Source organism: Fukomys damarensis, unplaced genomic scaffold (assembly GCF_012274545.1).
Source record: "Fukomys damarensis isolate Sample0158 unplaced genomic scaffold, DMR_v1.0_HiC HiC_scaffold_24, whole genome shotgun sequence".
NCBI classification, from domain to species: domain Eukaryota; kingdom Metazoa; phylum Chordata; class Mammalia; order Rodentia; family Bathyergidae; genus Fukomys; species Fukomys damarensis.
Genome location: NW_022900936.1, coordinates 16,950,712 through 16,964,145, shown reverse-complemented (window position 1 = coordinate 16,964,145; position 13,434 = coordinate 16,950,712). Strand labels below are relative to the sequence as shown.

Here is a 13,434-nt window from a genome sequence, read left to right as displayed (position 1 = left end):
TTTTCTGCCTTTGTTGAATCAGCTCCTAATTTTCATTGCTGGATAAGCTGTATCCAATAGCTTGAAACATACAACCAGATTTGCTGTATATTGTTTCTTCAACTAACTGCTTCTAACCTTCAAGAGGTTTCGGAGGTGCGGACCCCGCAGCAGCGGCGCAGCGCCGATTTCCCCGACTTTAAGCAGGGTTTTCACAGATTTTGGACTCAGGAGATTTAAAATCCCAGGAACGTTTCCTTTTGTCTTGTTCCTCTTAACATTTTGGGAAAGGGCAACAAACTACAGTAGATCTTCAAGCCCTGTGATCTTATTTTTTCTTTCGTCCCTTCCCCTTTTCTTGGCTCTCTCTCTTTTTTGGGGGGGTAGTAAAGTGAGTTTTGGCTGCTCTTCAAATTCTGGACCTGTAACACTTAGTGTCTCAAACTCCGAGGCCCCCGACTTTCACGCTGCTCTCCTTGCCCCCTCCCACGCGGTCATTTGCGCCGGCCAAGGTGATGAGACAAAAGTTCCTTACATAGGGAGGAGGGTTCCAGTTGTTTCAGAGAAGGAACATGTCAAACAAGGAAGGCAGAGTTTCACAATGAAACCTTTATGCCGTTTTGAAGTATAAGTCGGTATCGTAGTGAACACCCGGAAAGATAAGCGCCAGTGATGAAAGGCAATAAACGGGCAGGCCAGAGGCATTGTAACAGATTCCTGGGAAAGTTACGGATTCGCTGAAATATTAAATTTGAAAGGAGATCCTGATTCTAGGGTGGAATTGTCACTAATTAAAAGCAGAGAAAATGGTTTGGCTGTTAATCCTGTTCCGTCACCAAAAGGGAACACACTCTAAATTTGAAACTGTAGTAAGAAACAAGCGAGAGGCCACAACCGCTTAATCAGATGGGCAGAACGATCTCTTCTTCAAGTTTGGGGTAAATACCTTGCGTGGCCTCTGACCCTAATTCCTACAGGGGAGTAACTTGGAAGGATTGTGAGGTCCTTTTCTGTTTGTCCCCGGGATGCCGAAAAGTCCTACATTGTAAGGATGTTTTCTTTTCAGTGAACTTGCACAAATGTGAGAACGGTATATGGAGAACTCAGTGTTAGTGTAGAGTTCCCATGTACCTCACATGCAGTCTCCCCACTATTAATATCTTGTGTTAGTATGGTTCCCTTTGTTTGGATTTTCCTCATTCCTAATGTCCTTTTCTATTCTAGAACACTCCCCCAAGATACCACATTGCATTTAGAGGTCATGTCCCTTTGTGATTCCTCTTGGCTGTGGCCATTTTTTCAGACCTCCCATGTCGTCTGTTATCTGGACAGTTTTGAGGGGGTACTGGCCAAGTATTTTGTAGATTATCCCTCAAATGGTGTATCTCTGATGTTTTCCTCATGTGTGGAATGTACTTCTGTGTCTTTTGGAGGAAGATCACAGAGGTAAAGTGATATTTCATCCCGTCATATCCAGGGAATGAATGTAGTATAGATGTGACATCACTGTTCATGTCCACCTTGATCACCTGAGGAAGGAAGGTAGTGCATGCCTGCTTTCTTCTTAGGTTACTTACTCTTTTCTCATTTCCTGACTTTTTTACAAGAAAGTCAACTTTTTTTTTTTTTTTGAGACAGGGTCTCTCTATGTAGCCTGGGCTGGTCTGGAATTCACAGTGATCCTCCTGCCTCAGCCTCCTGAGTGCTGGGATTACAGGTGGGAAGTCGCCCTTTAACTCATACTTTGCTTTCTGGGAGTGGAATAGGTTAGCAAATTATTCAGAATTATTATACATTGAAGATATATCTGCCACTTATTTACATAATTATTTAGCCACTTATTTTTTAAACAAAATATATTTCAAAACATAACCAAAAAATAAAATAACAGAGTAAATAGGAAAGACAAAGTATTTCACAATGGCAATGTGTGATAAAAATCTTTACATACTGAATCATCCATCATCTCTTAAGAATTAGGAACCAACTGTTACTACAAGGGAAAGTGAAAGAAGCCTAAAACCCTAATTAACACAAAGGAACAGTAATGTTATACAAAGATGAGATGGCTCAATAGTATGTTGTATAAAGATGAGAAAGATTAACATTAAGAAAAACCATTTAGCTATCAATTATTAAGTACATATTATTATCTAATGATCACATGGGTATTTTTTTTGTTTGCTTGTTTGTTTGTTTTTGGTACCAGGGACTGAACTCAGGTCCTTGTACTTGCAAGGCAGGCCACTGAACCACTGAGCTAAATCCCCGGCCCCAGTCACATGGTTTTGGGAAATGGGGAACTTTGATTTCAACACTGTAGCCACTTTTTTTTTTTTTTTGCTTTTTGAGGCAGGGTCTCACTGTGTAGTTGAGACTGACCTGGAACTTACTATGTAGCCCAGGCTGGTCTTGAACTCACAGCAATCCTCCTGCCTCAGCCTCCCAAGTGCTGGGAGTAGCCACTTATTTTTATATCAGCATAGGCTCATAAATATTTATTGTATACTTTGGTTAATAATATGATATTATTTATTATTACTTAGATTTTTTTTCCTGGAATTACATACTTACTTTTTCCATACTCTGAAATATAATTTACTGCTTCTTTTCCCCAATCTTGTCATGTATAATTTTAATTTCATGCTTCTTTTGTTTTGTTTTGCTCTTTTTGCTACTGGGGATAGAACTAAGGACCTTGGGCTTGCGAGGCAGGCAGCTGCACTACTGAGCTAAATCCTCTGCCCTAATTTCATGCTTCTTTTATTTTTTCTAGTATTTGTCAATTTTTTAATATTCTTCTTAGTAGTGTGAAGGATTTTTCTGTTAAAGTAGAAGTTCAATATCTCTATTGATATATGGACATTTACTTTTGTGTTTTAGTTTGTGTATTGGTCAGCTTTCATTTATTGTAACAAAATACCTGAGATAATAAGTTTAAAAGAGGAAAGGTTTATAGGCTCATGATTTCAGAGGTTTCAGTTCATGGTAGTTGGCCCCTTTGCTCTTGTGCCTATGGGAATGCAGCACATAATAGTGGGGAGCATATTGTAGAGCGAAGCTCCTTACCTTATGGCCAAGATACAAAACGGAGACAGAGAGGGGCAGAATCCCACTGTCTCCTCTTAGAGAACTCTCCCAGTGACCAGAACACATCCCACTTCTTAAACATTCCATTACCTCCTAGAAATGGCATAGGGACCAAGCCTATGACACACAGGCCTTTATCCAAAGAATACCAGTTGAATTACTATATATTTTTCCCATTTCATTATAGAATGATGTATGTGGACTACCAGTGATTGAATGTAAAGTAACACTGAACTATATCCTTAGTCCTTTAAAAAAATTTTTTTTAGACTTGAGTCTTGCTAAGTTGTGCAAGGTGGGCTCACACTTGCTTTGTTCCTGCCTCAGCCTCCCAGAGTACTGGGATTATAGGCCTGCATCACCACGCCAGCTTGGAAGGAATCTCGTCTCGTCCCATCTCTTCCCTTCCCTTTCTCTCGCCTCTCCTCCCCTCCCCTCCTCTCTTCTCCCCCTCCTCTCATTAGAAGAATTGTACTGGAAATAAGAATAATAGCTCCTGTTTCCAGGAGGAGTCCTGAGTGGGTGCCTGAATGCCACTCTATCCAGACTCCTCCCAGAACTAATTATAGATAAGCCAAGCTCAGGAATTACTCAGTTGAATAGTGGCCACCTATCGTGGGTGGCTCTGTGGGTTTAAAATGACCTACTGGAACTCAGACTCTCTAACCCAGTTCTTTAAAGGAAACAGGTATTTTAGAGGAAAAAAACTGATTATTTTGCATTTTTAGTTCCCTAAAAGTCAAGAGGTTAGTAGAGATTGGCTGCAACTCCCTTTGCTAGGGAGGGGGCTGCATTCTCTGTTGCCCAAGAAAGTTCATTCTCAGTCCAAGGTCCTTGTTCACTGTTTATTCTTATTTTAATTCTATCATTGTGACGGATCACCCAACTCTGTCTCAAGCCAGAAGGAATTTCTCGATATTTGCTCACCAGTGTATGACTAGTGCTGATCAAAGTATCTGGTTAACATACACCTGATGATTAGATAGTGTGTGATCCTTCAGGCTGATGTCACAGATGTAAATTGGGTAAGTTACAAACAACAGAAATGTGTTTCTCATAGTTCTGGAGGCTGGGAAGTCCACAGTCAAGGCATGGGCAGTTAAGCACCTGGTGATGGCCCACTTTCTAGTTTATAAATGGCTTCTTCTCACAATATCATTATGCGGTGGGAAGAGTTAAGTAGTTTTTTGGGGCCTCTTTTGTACAAGGGCACTAATCTATTCATAAGCTTTTCCACTCATGATCTAATCACCTCTCAACAGCCCTCTCTTGATGAAATCACCTCTCTGTTTCAGACCATAATAGATGGTATGGAGACAGCAACATGTACACATGGAATTAATGATTACAGTATAAATTATGAAGCACCAACTGCATGTTCGATAGGTTGAGTGTCAGATTTTCAGAGTTAGCATTTCAAAATAAAAAAGTAGAAATGACTATTCACTGTTGGTTAGTGGGGCCTTCCTGCTTTTGGAGATCTCTCAGAGCCAAGCACTTTAGTGTGAGTGAGAGCAGTGCCTACTACTCTGCGGCTGGTAGCAGCAACTGGTCTTTGGATCTGACGTGGAGCATAAGTCAGCCACTTGACATGGGCCTGTAATCTCTCATAAACTGATAAGGGTTGTGGTAAGAGAGAAACATCTGGATCATTCATAAAATCACAAGGTTCTGCTTCCAAGGCAGAGCTGACCCAAAACAGCACTCTAGGGGCCCAATTCCAGGAAAAATCTGCCTCTGTAAACATTAAGAACAAAGGGTAATAATCCAGTTGCTGAAGAAAATTGTTCCATCCTGTCACAGTCCCAGACACTCAGTGAACAGAGAGGCCAAAAGGGGCTTGTTGGTAGATCTGATAATTATTTCAAGACTACAACAGAAATGATTATTTTTTTTAAAGAAAAAACACAAAACCTTCAGCCTAAAGAGAACAGTGAGTTCTTTTTGGCTGAGAATGCTTTTTTATCCTTCAACCTGAGTCCAACAGAGCTGGGATATGCTTGCTACTGCACTGGTTTCTTCTTGTGGCCCTTTTTGGTGGAGAAAGTGTGTTGGACTCTAGGCAGCAACTGCTGTGTGCTGAAGTCAAAGACCAGTCATTCATTATTTTTTTTTCTTATTGAGTTTATTGGTACATTTTAGGTATACAGAACAGTCACATTCATCATTGGGATCTTGTACCTTTACATGACAGGTCTTGGTTCTCATTTTCTCCCTATACCCCTGCCCTCCCTTTACCCCCTCCTCCCTTCCCTATTTACAAAAATTTTATTTCCATTTTTCATTTTCTCATACTTTTTCCTTTTCCCTTGTTTCCTTTCCCCTACCCTTCCCACTTCCCCTATACCTTTAGCCCTTTTCTTCCTATTTCTCATTGTCAATCATACCATTTGGATCTTATTTACACTTTTAGTTTTTCACACCAGAGGAACTATTCAGTATTTACACATGTGTGACTTATTTATTTCACTTGAGTATGGCCTCAATATTCATCCATTTTCCTATGAATGACTCTATAGTGTCTCATTCTTTATGGCCGAATAGTATTCATTCATTATTTAAAGCAACATCTTTTTCATCCCACAGTGGGATATCCCTGTATATTCAGGATATCCCTATTGCCATACTTTCGTTTAGATGAAGAGAGGATGAGAATGGAAAAGGGAAACTAAAACTTGAATTGAGTACAGCTTCTTTTGGCAAACACAGCAAAAAAAAATCAACTTAAAACTAAGCATTGGTTTCTTAGAAGGTGTTACTGTCAACAAGGCTAGAACTAAAAATAATACCCAACAAGGTTCTACTACCATGAAAATGAATGACCATGAACCACACAACCCAGATATATTATCGTAAAGCTCTTGGGCTAAACTCACTGGGCTAAATTTAAGGTAATGGCAGAGAGCATTCTTCCTAGAAGGTACAGGGAAGAATCTGTTTCCAGGCTTTGTCCAGCTTCTAGAAGCACCTATCATGGCCTACTTCTTTAGCTCCAAAGCCAGTGATACCATGCTGCCATCTCTCTGGTTCGTGCTTGTCTGCCTCTTTCACGTCCATGGGTGAGGACCCATGTAATTACCCATCTGGGTAATCCAGAATATGCCACCCACTTCAAGATCAGTTAAAGGGCAACTTTAATTCCCTTAACAATCTGAATTTCTGTTCTCTGCTGCCAAGACACAATACATGCTACCCGCAAATTAAAAGAGAAGAATTTTATTTTGGCTCTTGTTTCAGTAGCTCCAAGGCAGGATGGCAGCAGCTGCTCACTGTATGGCAGACAGGAATCAGAGATTGACAATGGAATAGCTGGGGCAGGAGATAGACCTTTCTAGGCCACACGTGCAGTGACCTGCCACTTTAAAAAAAAAAATCTCATTTCTATTAATATTTATATGAGACTGCCCTGGAACTTACTATATAGCCCAGGCTGGTCTCAAACTCACAGTGATCCTCCTGCCTCAGCCTCCCACATGCAGGGATTACAGGAATGCTGCACCACCACGCCCAACTCTATTAATATTTAGAGTAGTTTTGCTTCTATGTATAAAAGTTTAAAAAATTCATAAAATATAAGAACAACCATTTTCCCCATCAATTAAAGTAAAAGCTTGGATTCTTGTTAAATTAGTCTACGTTGACATTTAGGAACTTAGTTGTAGGGTACTGTGCTGACACCATGACAAACCAAGTGTAAGGCTGGGTCTGGTTTTGCTTTGGTTTTCTTTTTAGTATCCAGTGCTCATGTATTAAGTTCTGGAATTGTTCCAGTGATAAGACAGGGATCTGTTTGGCTTCTACCACAGGTATCCGCCTTAGAGGCATGTTTTGCCAGAACTGTATCGACTACCTTGTTTTCATCGAGGTCCAAAAAAAAAATTTTTGTTTTTTGAGACAGGGTCTCACTATGTAGTTGAGACTGCCCTGGAACTCACTATGTAGCCCAGGCTGGTCTCGAACTCACAGTGATCCTCCTGCCTCAGCTTCCTGAGTTCTGGGATTACAGATGTATGCCAACACGCCCAGCAAGGTCCAAAAATTTATCATCTCCTCCATTCCCTGGAAATCTATTTGGGACTACAAGATACCTATGAAATGAGATTTAGTCTTTTCTTGTTCTGGAGTTAGATAGAGAGTTTTCTCCTGTTCTATGCCTTGGCAGTGAAGAACCTATTTCATGATAGCGAGATTTTCATAGACTATTAGAATTGCTACAGATCCCATTTCCAAAACCTTCAGTGTATCTTTTACTCTATGTCTTGGCAAATTTCGTCAGTGTATTGTTCTACTGATTTATTCTCTTGAATGAATCTCACATTGGAGAAGACTTCAGTAGATAACTCAATAGCTTAATTGAATCAATTTCACACCCATAGGACTTGATCAACTCATTTTAAAACCGTCGATGGCAACCTCTGGTAAAATATACCAGATTGATTTAGTTCTGTTTTCAAGTCAGCTGACTGTCTTACAACAAGACCAGGCACATTCACTTTGTCCCCAGAAATAGCCGTACTTCGGTCTCTGCTACTTTCTAAACATAGTTAGGTCACCTTTCCCTTGTTCTTCTTCTTTTTTTTTTTAATCTTTTCCTTCTGAAATAGGCAAAATGCAAGGCTGACTGACTTCTACCATGTTTCTTTTGGAGATCCACAGCAAATTTGTGTAGGACTTCTCTTGTCTTTCCTTAAAGAGGGCCAAAAAGTGCACCACTATCATCTGTTACAATGAAGCCAAACTTACTGTAGTCTGAAAGTAGTGCTGTAAGAGCTTCTGTATGGAATTTGCTGTCATACAATTGTTCCAATGTATTAACGGATTTAAGGGGCTCAAAGTCAATGTCAACTATCTTTTCCTTTCCTTCTTCTGTTAACAGTTGTTCCACGGTAAACAACCAGACCATTTGGAAGTACCTTGTTATAAAGTTTGAATCTTGATTATACACATGTGATGGTGCTCAGGACTGAAAAGTGGTTTATCTGGTGACTTAATGTTAGATACAGTTCCAGTCTCATCTGTTAACATTTTTGCCACTCATGAAACCTGGTCTTAGGGAGGAATGATCAGTGACATCATGCTGGTGCTGTTGCCTCAGACTAGTGCAAGTTTTTAGTGAGCTTTGTGATCTCCATATCTCCACATTTCTGTCAGTCCATCATCTTCTCATTTCCTCCTCCCTAAGGGACCACTGCTGGGCAGAAGCTCTGACATAGGTCACCAGCTCCGTCTCTCCAGGCAGCTTCATGTGTTGTAATCTGTTCACATGGGACCTGCAGTATCACTTCCTAAGCCAGGGGTGTAATGAAAGATGGCAGGCAGAAGGGAGGGTTGGGTGCCTATGCCCAGCCACTTCTGACCAGACCCTACCTCCTAGCAGCAAGTTAGCTATAAATTCCCATAATCCAACAGCCTCCCAAAAGCTCCACCTGTGCCCACATGATATTCCATCCCTGGTAGATATCTCATATAAACCATAATATTCCTCATGGTCCGCAGAAGACTCATGCATGTCTCTTTACGCAAAGTGCTTTGAGTTAATCTCAAAGAGTTGCCAAAATTTAAAAAGTGCCAGCATTGCTTGAAAGTCCAAACCCAAAGTATCTTTTGAGACATAAAGCAAACTCCTAGAAGTGAGCTTCTGGAAATGTCAAAAAGAAGTTATGCTGTGCCCTACTTATGAAGGCACAGGATAAATATTCCCATTCGTAAAGGGAGAAATAGATGGGGTAAAAAATCAGTGGGACCAAGGGAAGACCAAAACTGTGCAGGAAAAAATTAAATCCTGTAATCCCATATCCAGTACCCAGGGTAAGCTGTGGCAAGATGTGATCTGCAAATGCCTTGAGTAGCTCTTCCCCTATAGCGTTCCTGGGGGTTGTAGCCCTCATGACTTCTCTCTGGGTCTGGCTTTGCTCACTCCCTGTGGCTTTCCACATTCCTGGCTTCTCCAACTTCCTGGGGACTCTACTTCAATTTTAATTTCCCTCTCACAGCTTCATGAACTGCTCTCTTGGGGGCACACTGCCTGGCCTCCCAGGCCATCTTTTGAAATCTGAGTGGAAGCCTACATGCATTCTGTATGCCTGTAAAAACAGCACCACATGGACACCACAGTCTGTAACCAGCTTGAGCAGTAGCCAGGCCCTCTTGAATCATTACTTGAGGCGCCTCTGAGGGCCTGATGAACACTGTGAACTGAATCTGGGGAAATGAATTCTCTAGGCAGCTGATCTAGAGCAAGGTGACCTAGAGCTTTCTTCTCAAAGCAAAGTCTTCACTTTAACCACTTGGAGTCTGTGAAGGGTGGGGTATTGCTGGCTCCTTTGAGGTCCTCAAGCTCTCTTTTCTGTTGTCCTGTTGTAAAGTACTTGGCTTCTTTTTAATACTAATCTTTTCAGCAACCAAATTCTTCTCTGTTCCAACTTTGCAAGCCTCGACTTTACTGGAACATCCTTTCTGGCCAAACTCAAAACCATTTAAATCATTCAGTTCTGCCATTTGCTCTTAATTTTCAGTGTAGAGCTTACTAAAAGTGCCCAATATACCAATGCCATCACCTTAACATTAGTCTGCCTTTAAATTTCTTCCACCAGATTAATTTGTCTGCTTCCTTAATTTCAGTATCCTTCAAAGTCTCTGGACAAGAGGAAAATGTAGCCCACACATGGGCTAGAGTCCAACTGCCAGAGAGAAGTCTTTCCGAACTGAGGTCTTCTGAGCCTGGCCTTTACTATCTGTCTGCATTTCTGTTGACATTATGGTCCTCTGAGCTCAGATCAAAAATTCTCATCAGGCTTGGCTTATAACATTCTAGGGTTGAAGAATGGCATTCTGTGTTCCAGAGAGAGAGAGAGAGAGAGAGAGAGAGAGAGAGAGACAATGGGAGAATGAATTGTGTTTTAAAATCTGCTGGCAGTAACACAAAACCCTGCCCTGGATCTTTAGTCCAGAGAGCAGAGAAGCATACTGGACCTAGCTCTGTGAAAGTACTTTAAGAGCTCCACTGTTTTGACATAAGAAGTCCTGAACAAGACTGCTTGTGAATTCAACAGACAGAAATTTTGGTTCTTTCCTGGAGCTGCTTCTCTGATTCTCATATTATTCCCCCCTCTGTCTCTCTTCCTCTCTCTCTGCATCCCTCTCAGCCTCTTCCTCTACCTCATCACTAGCATCTTGTTTTTATTTGTTTTATTCAATTTTGTTTTCACTTTCAGAATTTCCTGCAGTGATAATATGGGACATCAAAATTAAGTTGAGCATTCCTAATCTGAAAATCCACCTGAGTACCAACATTATGCCACAAGTGGGAAACTGTATGCCTGGAACCTTGTGTGATGGGTTACGGTCAAACACAGGTACATTAAAAATATTGCATAAAACTATCTTAGGCTAAGGTGTATAGGAAACATAAATTTCATGTTTGGACTTGGGTCCTATCTTCAGGATACTTTACTATGTCTACAGAAACATTCCAGCATCTGCAAGCTGAAACACTTTTGGTCCCAAGCATCTTGTGTAAGGGACATTCAAACTATAACAAGTTTAAAAAACACATCAACTGCCCTGTCCCTTGTCTCCTTCTTGCTAGGCTTGTCCAGTTTGCTTGCTCTCAATTTATTAAAGCTGTTTTTATTGTTAGATTTACTTCACAAAGAATTCACCACATTACATAGCAAATTTGCATAGGAATGGATTCTGAACAGGAGCAGAAATGACGTTTACTATAGACAAAACAAAAAAATATAAATAATTGTTAAGTGCCTTCATTTAGATGTTTAATTAAAAGTAATATGTGCATGCAGAAAGGTTGTAAAATTCAAATGCTGCAGAAAGGTTATAAAATAAAAAATAGATCTCCTTTGCAGCCCTTCTAATTTCTATTGTATATCTCACAGATAATCTACTCTTAAATTCCAGAGAATTGAGTGGGGAGAGTTCTAGTATATGTGACCATATCTATGTAGCTTCATTAAAAGTAAGAATCAAAATTCACTATACTTACTGTTTTACATCTTCCAGCAAATCAAACCATATTATACATAGTGACATTTTCCACCTTCCTATCAAAAATTATTTTTGTTAGTGATTATGCTGTAACCCAAATCTAGTTATTACAAACAGGACTCATGATAAGATTTTATAGAAGCCTTTAGAACTATTGTGGCAAAATCCAGCATAAGCTACTTTGCAGCAGAAACTACCAAAAATAAATAGTGGAACACAGTGATTAACAAAAAGAGGGAAATAAATTTCCAAACTAGTGACTGAATCTAAGGTGGGAAAAATGCCAACCCAGATCCAGTTAGAATATCCAAAGGACAAGAGTGTATGGGCCAAATCAAGAAAAGATAAAGACTGTAGCACCAGCTCAGATTCATAGAAAAGTGCAGACAGATGCTATTTTTAGAGGAGACCAAAGAAGTAGGGATCACAAATAAAAAGAGGACACGTTCAACTACTAGGAAAGTGATAATTTTGAAAAGGAAGAATGGTGTTTACGCTTTTTAAAAAGTGCTCTAGAGTCACTTTAAATAGGAATGGATGCTGAACAGGAGCAGAGATGACATATGGGATAAACTATGGCTCAAGTGTCTATTTGCTCAGTCATCTAAACACACAGCCAGTTATGCCATTAAACACTTACATGACTCTGTTAGAGTTGTGAGATCTTTGCGGTTTGTCTCATATGATGCCTTTGGTCCCAGAGCAAATCGGACTTTTTTTTTGTGCTCTGTGTGTGTGCGTGAGCATCTATGCCACTGACCTAGGTACAATGCTTTTTCAACTTCTGTTCTCTGCCATACTTGGTTTGTCATTATTGTCGTAGTCTTCGTGTGGCCAAATGCAGTTTCCGCCCTGAAGCTCTGACTCCAAAATTCCTTATCCCTTAAGACTTTACAAACTATCCATTGCTCAAAGCTGAAATCTACCACATATGATACTGTAACTCTTGGTTCTCTTGTGGCACTTAGTGGACTGTATTGTTATAGTTTTTACATATGCATCTCTGGATGTCAGGTTGTGGAGACCAAAGACAACACATCTTTGTCCCTTGCACCTAGAATAGGTCCTGGCCCATAGTGGTTTTTAAATAGCTAAATTGTAGATAACCTGGAGTTTACTTGTTTCTGAACTTTATGAAATTACAACTTTTAATAATAAAAGTCCCAGAACACATATAAAATTAATAACCGTAATAAATGAATAATTGTATTATTTCTAGAACTTGTACCTCTCCTTATTAACTACTACCTTCCTAGAGTTACAAGGAAATATATTGACTGGTCTTCCCCAAAGAGTTTTCAGATATTTTGCTAATTATCTGATGCTTCCTTGATTAAAAACAGATGAATCAAACAATACTACGCTCAAAAGTTGCCTGAAATAAAAGTGAACAGGAAATGTTAGAGAGTTGTAAAGAATTTTCTGGATCAGAGGACTCCAGATTTCCCTCTCGTGATCAAATCTCTTTTCCTCTCAGTTGGGATCATAACAATCCATGTCACACCATGGGCAAAAGTTCCTTAAGAGAAAACAGAGCCTGAAAAAGTTGTCTTTATTTCCAAACCAAAGTTTATTTTCTTGGGCATGCTTGGCTGGTGTTTATAACATCTTCTTGAGGGAAGTGACACCTGCTCATCAGCACAGAATGAACTTCCTCTCGATCCAGGTGACTCATGCTCTCAGTCCAAGGGTATCATCAGGCAGGTGCCAAGGTTAAGTGCGTTCTGAGAATCTCAGCTGCTGTACTGTTCCCCCAAAAAAGCTATCTACAGGTGTTGGAATTTTCAAAGAATGCTTATTGGGATAGCCGTCTTCAAACTTTTCTTCCTACTTTTAAAAGGGGCAGACTTTTGGTTATAAATTGTATACATGTAGTTCTGCATAAATATTTTAATGATTAAAACATACTTACAATAAATACCAAGTGAATGAGATACTGTAAAAGTAAACACAAATATCTGCCAGGGTACAAATTACATATTAATAAAGCACTTAATAAAGCTTCTAGAATTAAAACACTGTGGGATTGGTACATGAACAAACAAACAAACCAGTGAACAGATATGAAGTTCTGCTATTAGCCCATCCTCTTTTGAAAAGTCTGCATAAGTATGTATGTTTATATGGTAACATCTGAAACCAGGAAAATGCTTAATAAATATTGTTATAATGACAGGGTATCCATTTGTGGAGAAAATAGATCTGAACCTGACAGTGTACATGAAGGTAAGTTCCAAATGGATCAGAGGTGCTCTAAAATTCTAAATGTTAATAAATAAATAAAATCACCTTCCCCAATAAAAGCAGATACACACACACACACACACATGTATGTATGTGTGTGTGTGTGTGTGTGTGTAT

At 39.8% G+C, this 13,434-nt stretch overlaps 1 pseudogene; it reads right to left on the bottom strand.

Annotated features, from left to right (window-relative positions):
- Positions 1–7,146: 7,146 nt before the first annotated feature.
- Positions 7,147–8,160, bottom strand: LOC104851484 (annotated as a pseudogene).
- Between the last annotated feature and the right edge of the window lie 5,274 nt (positions 8,161–13,434).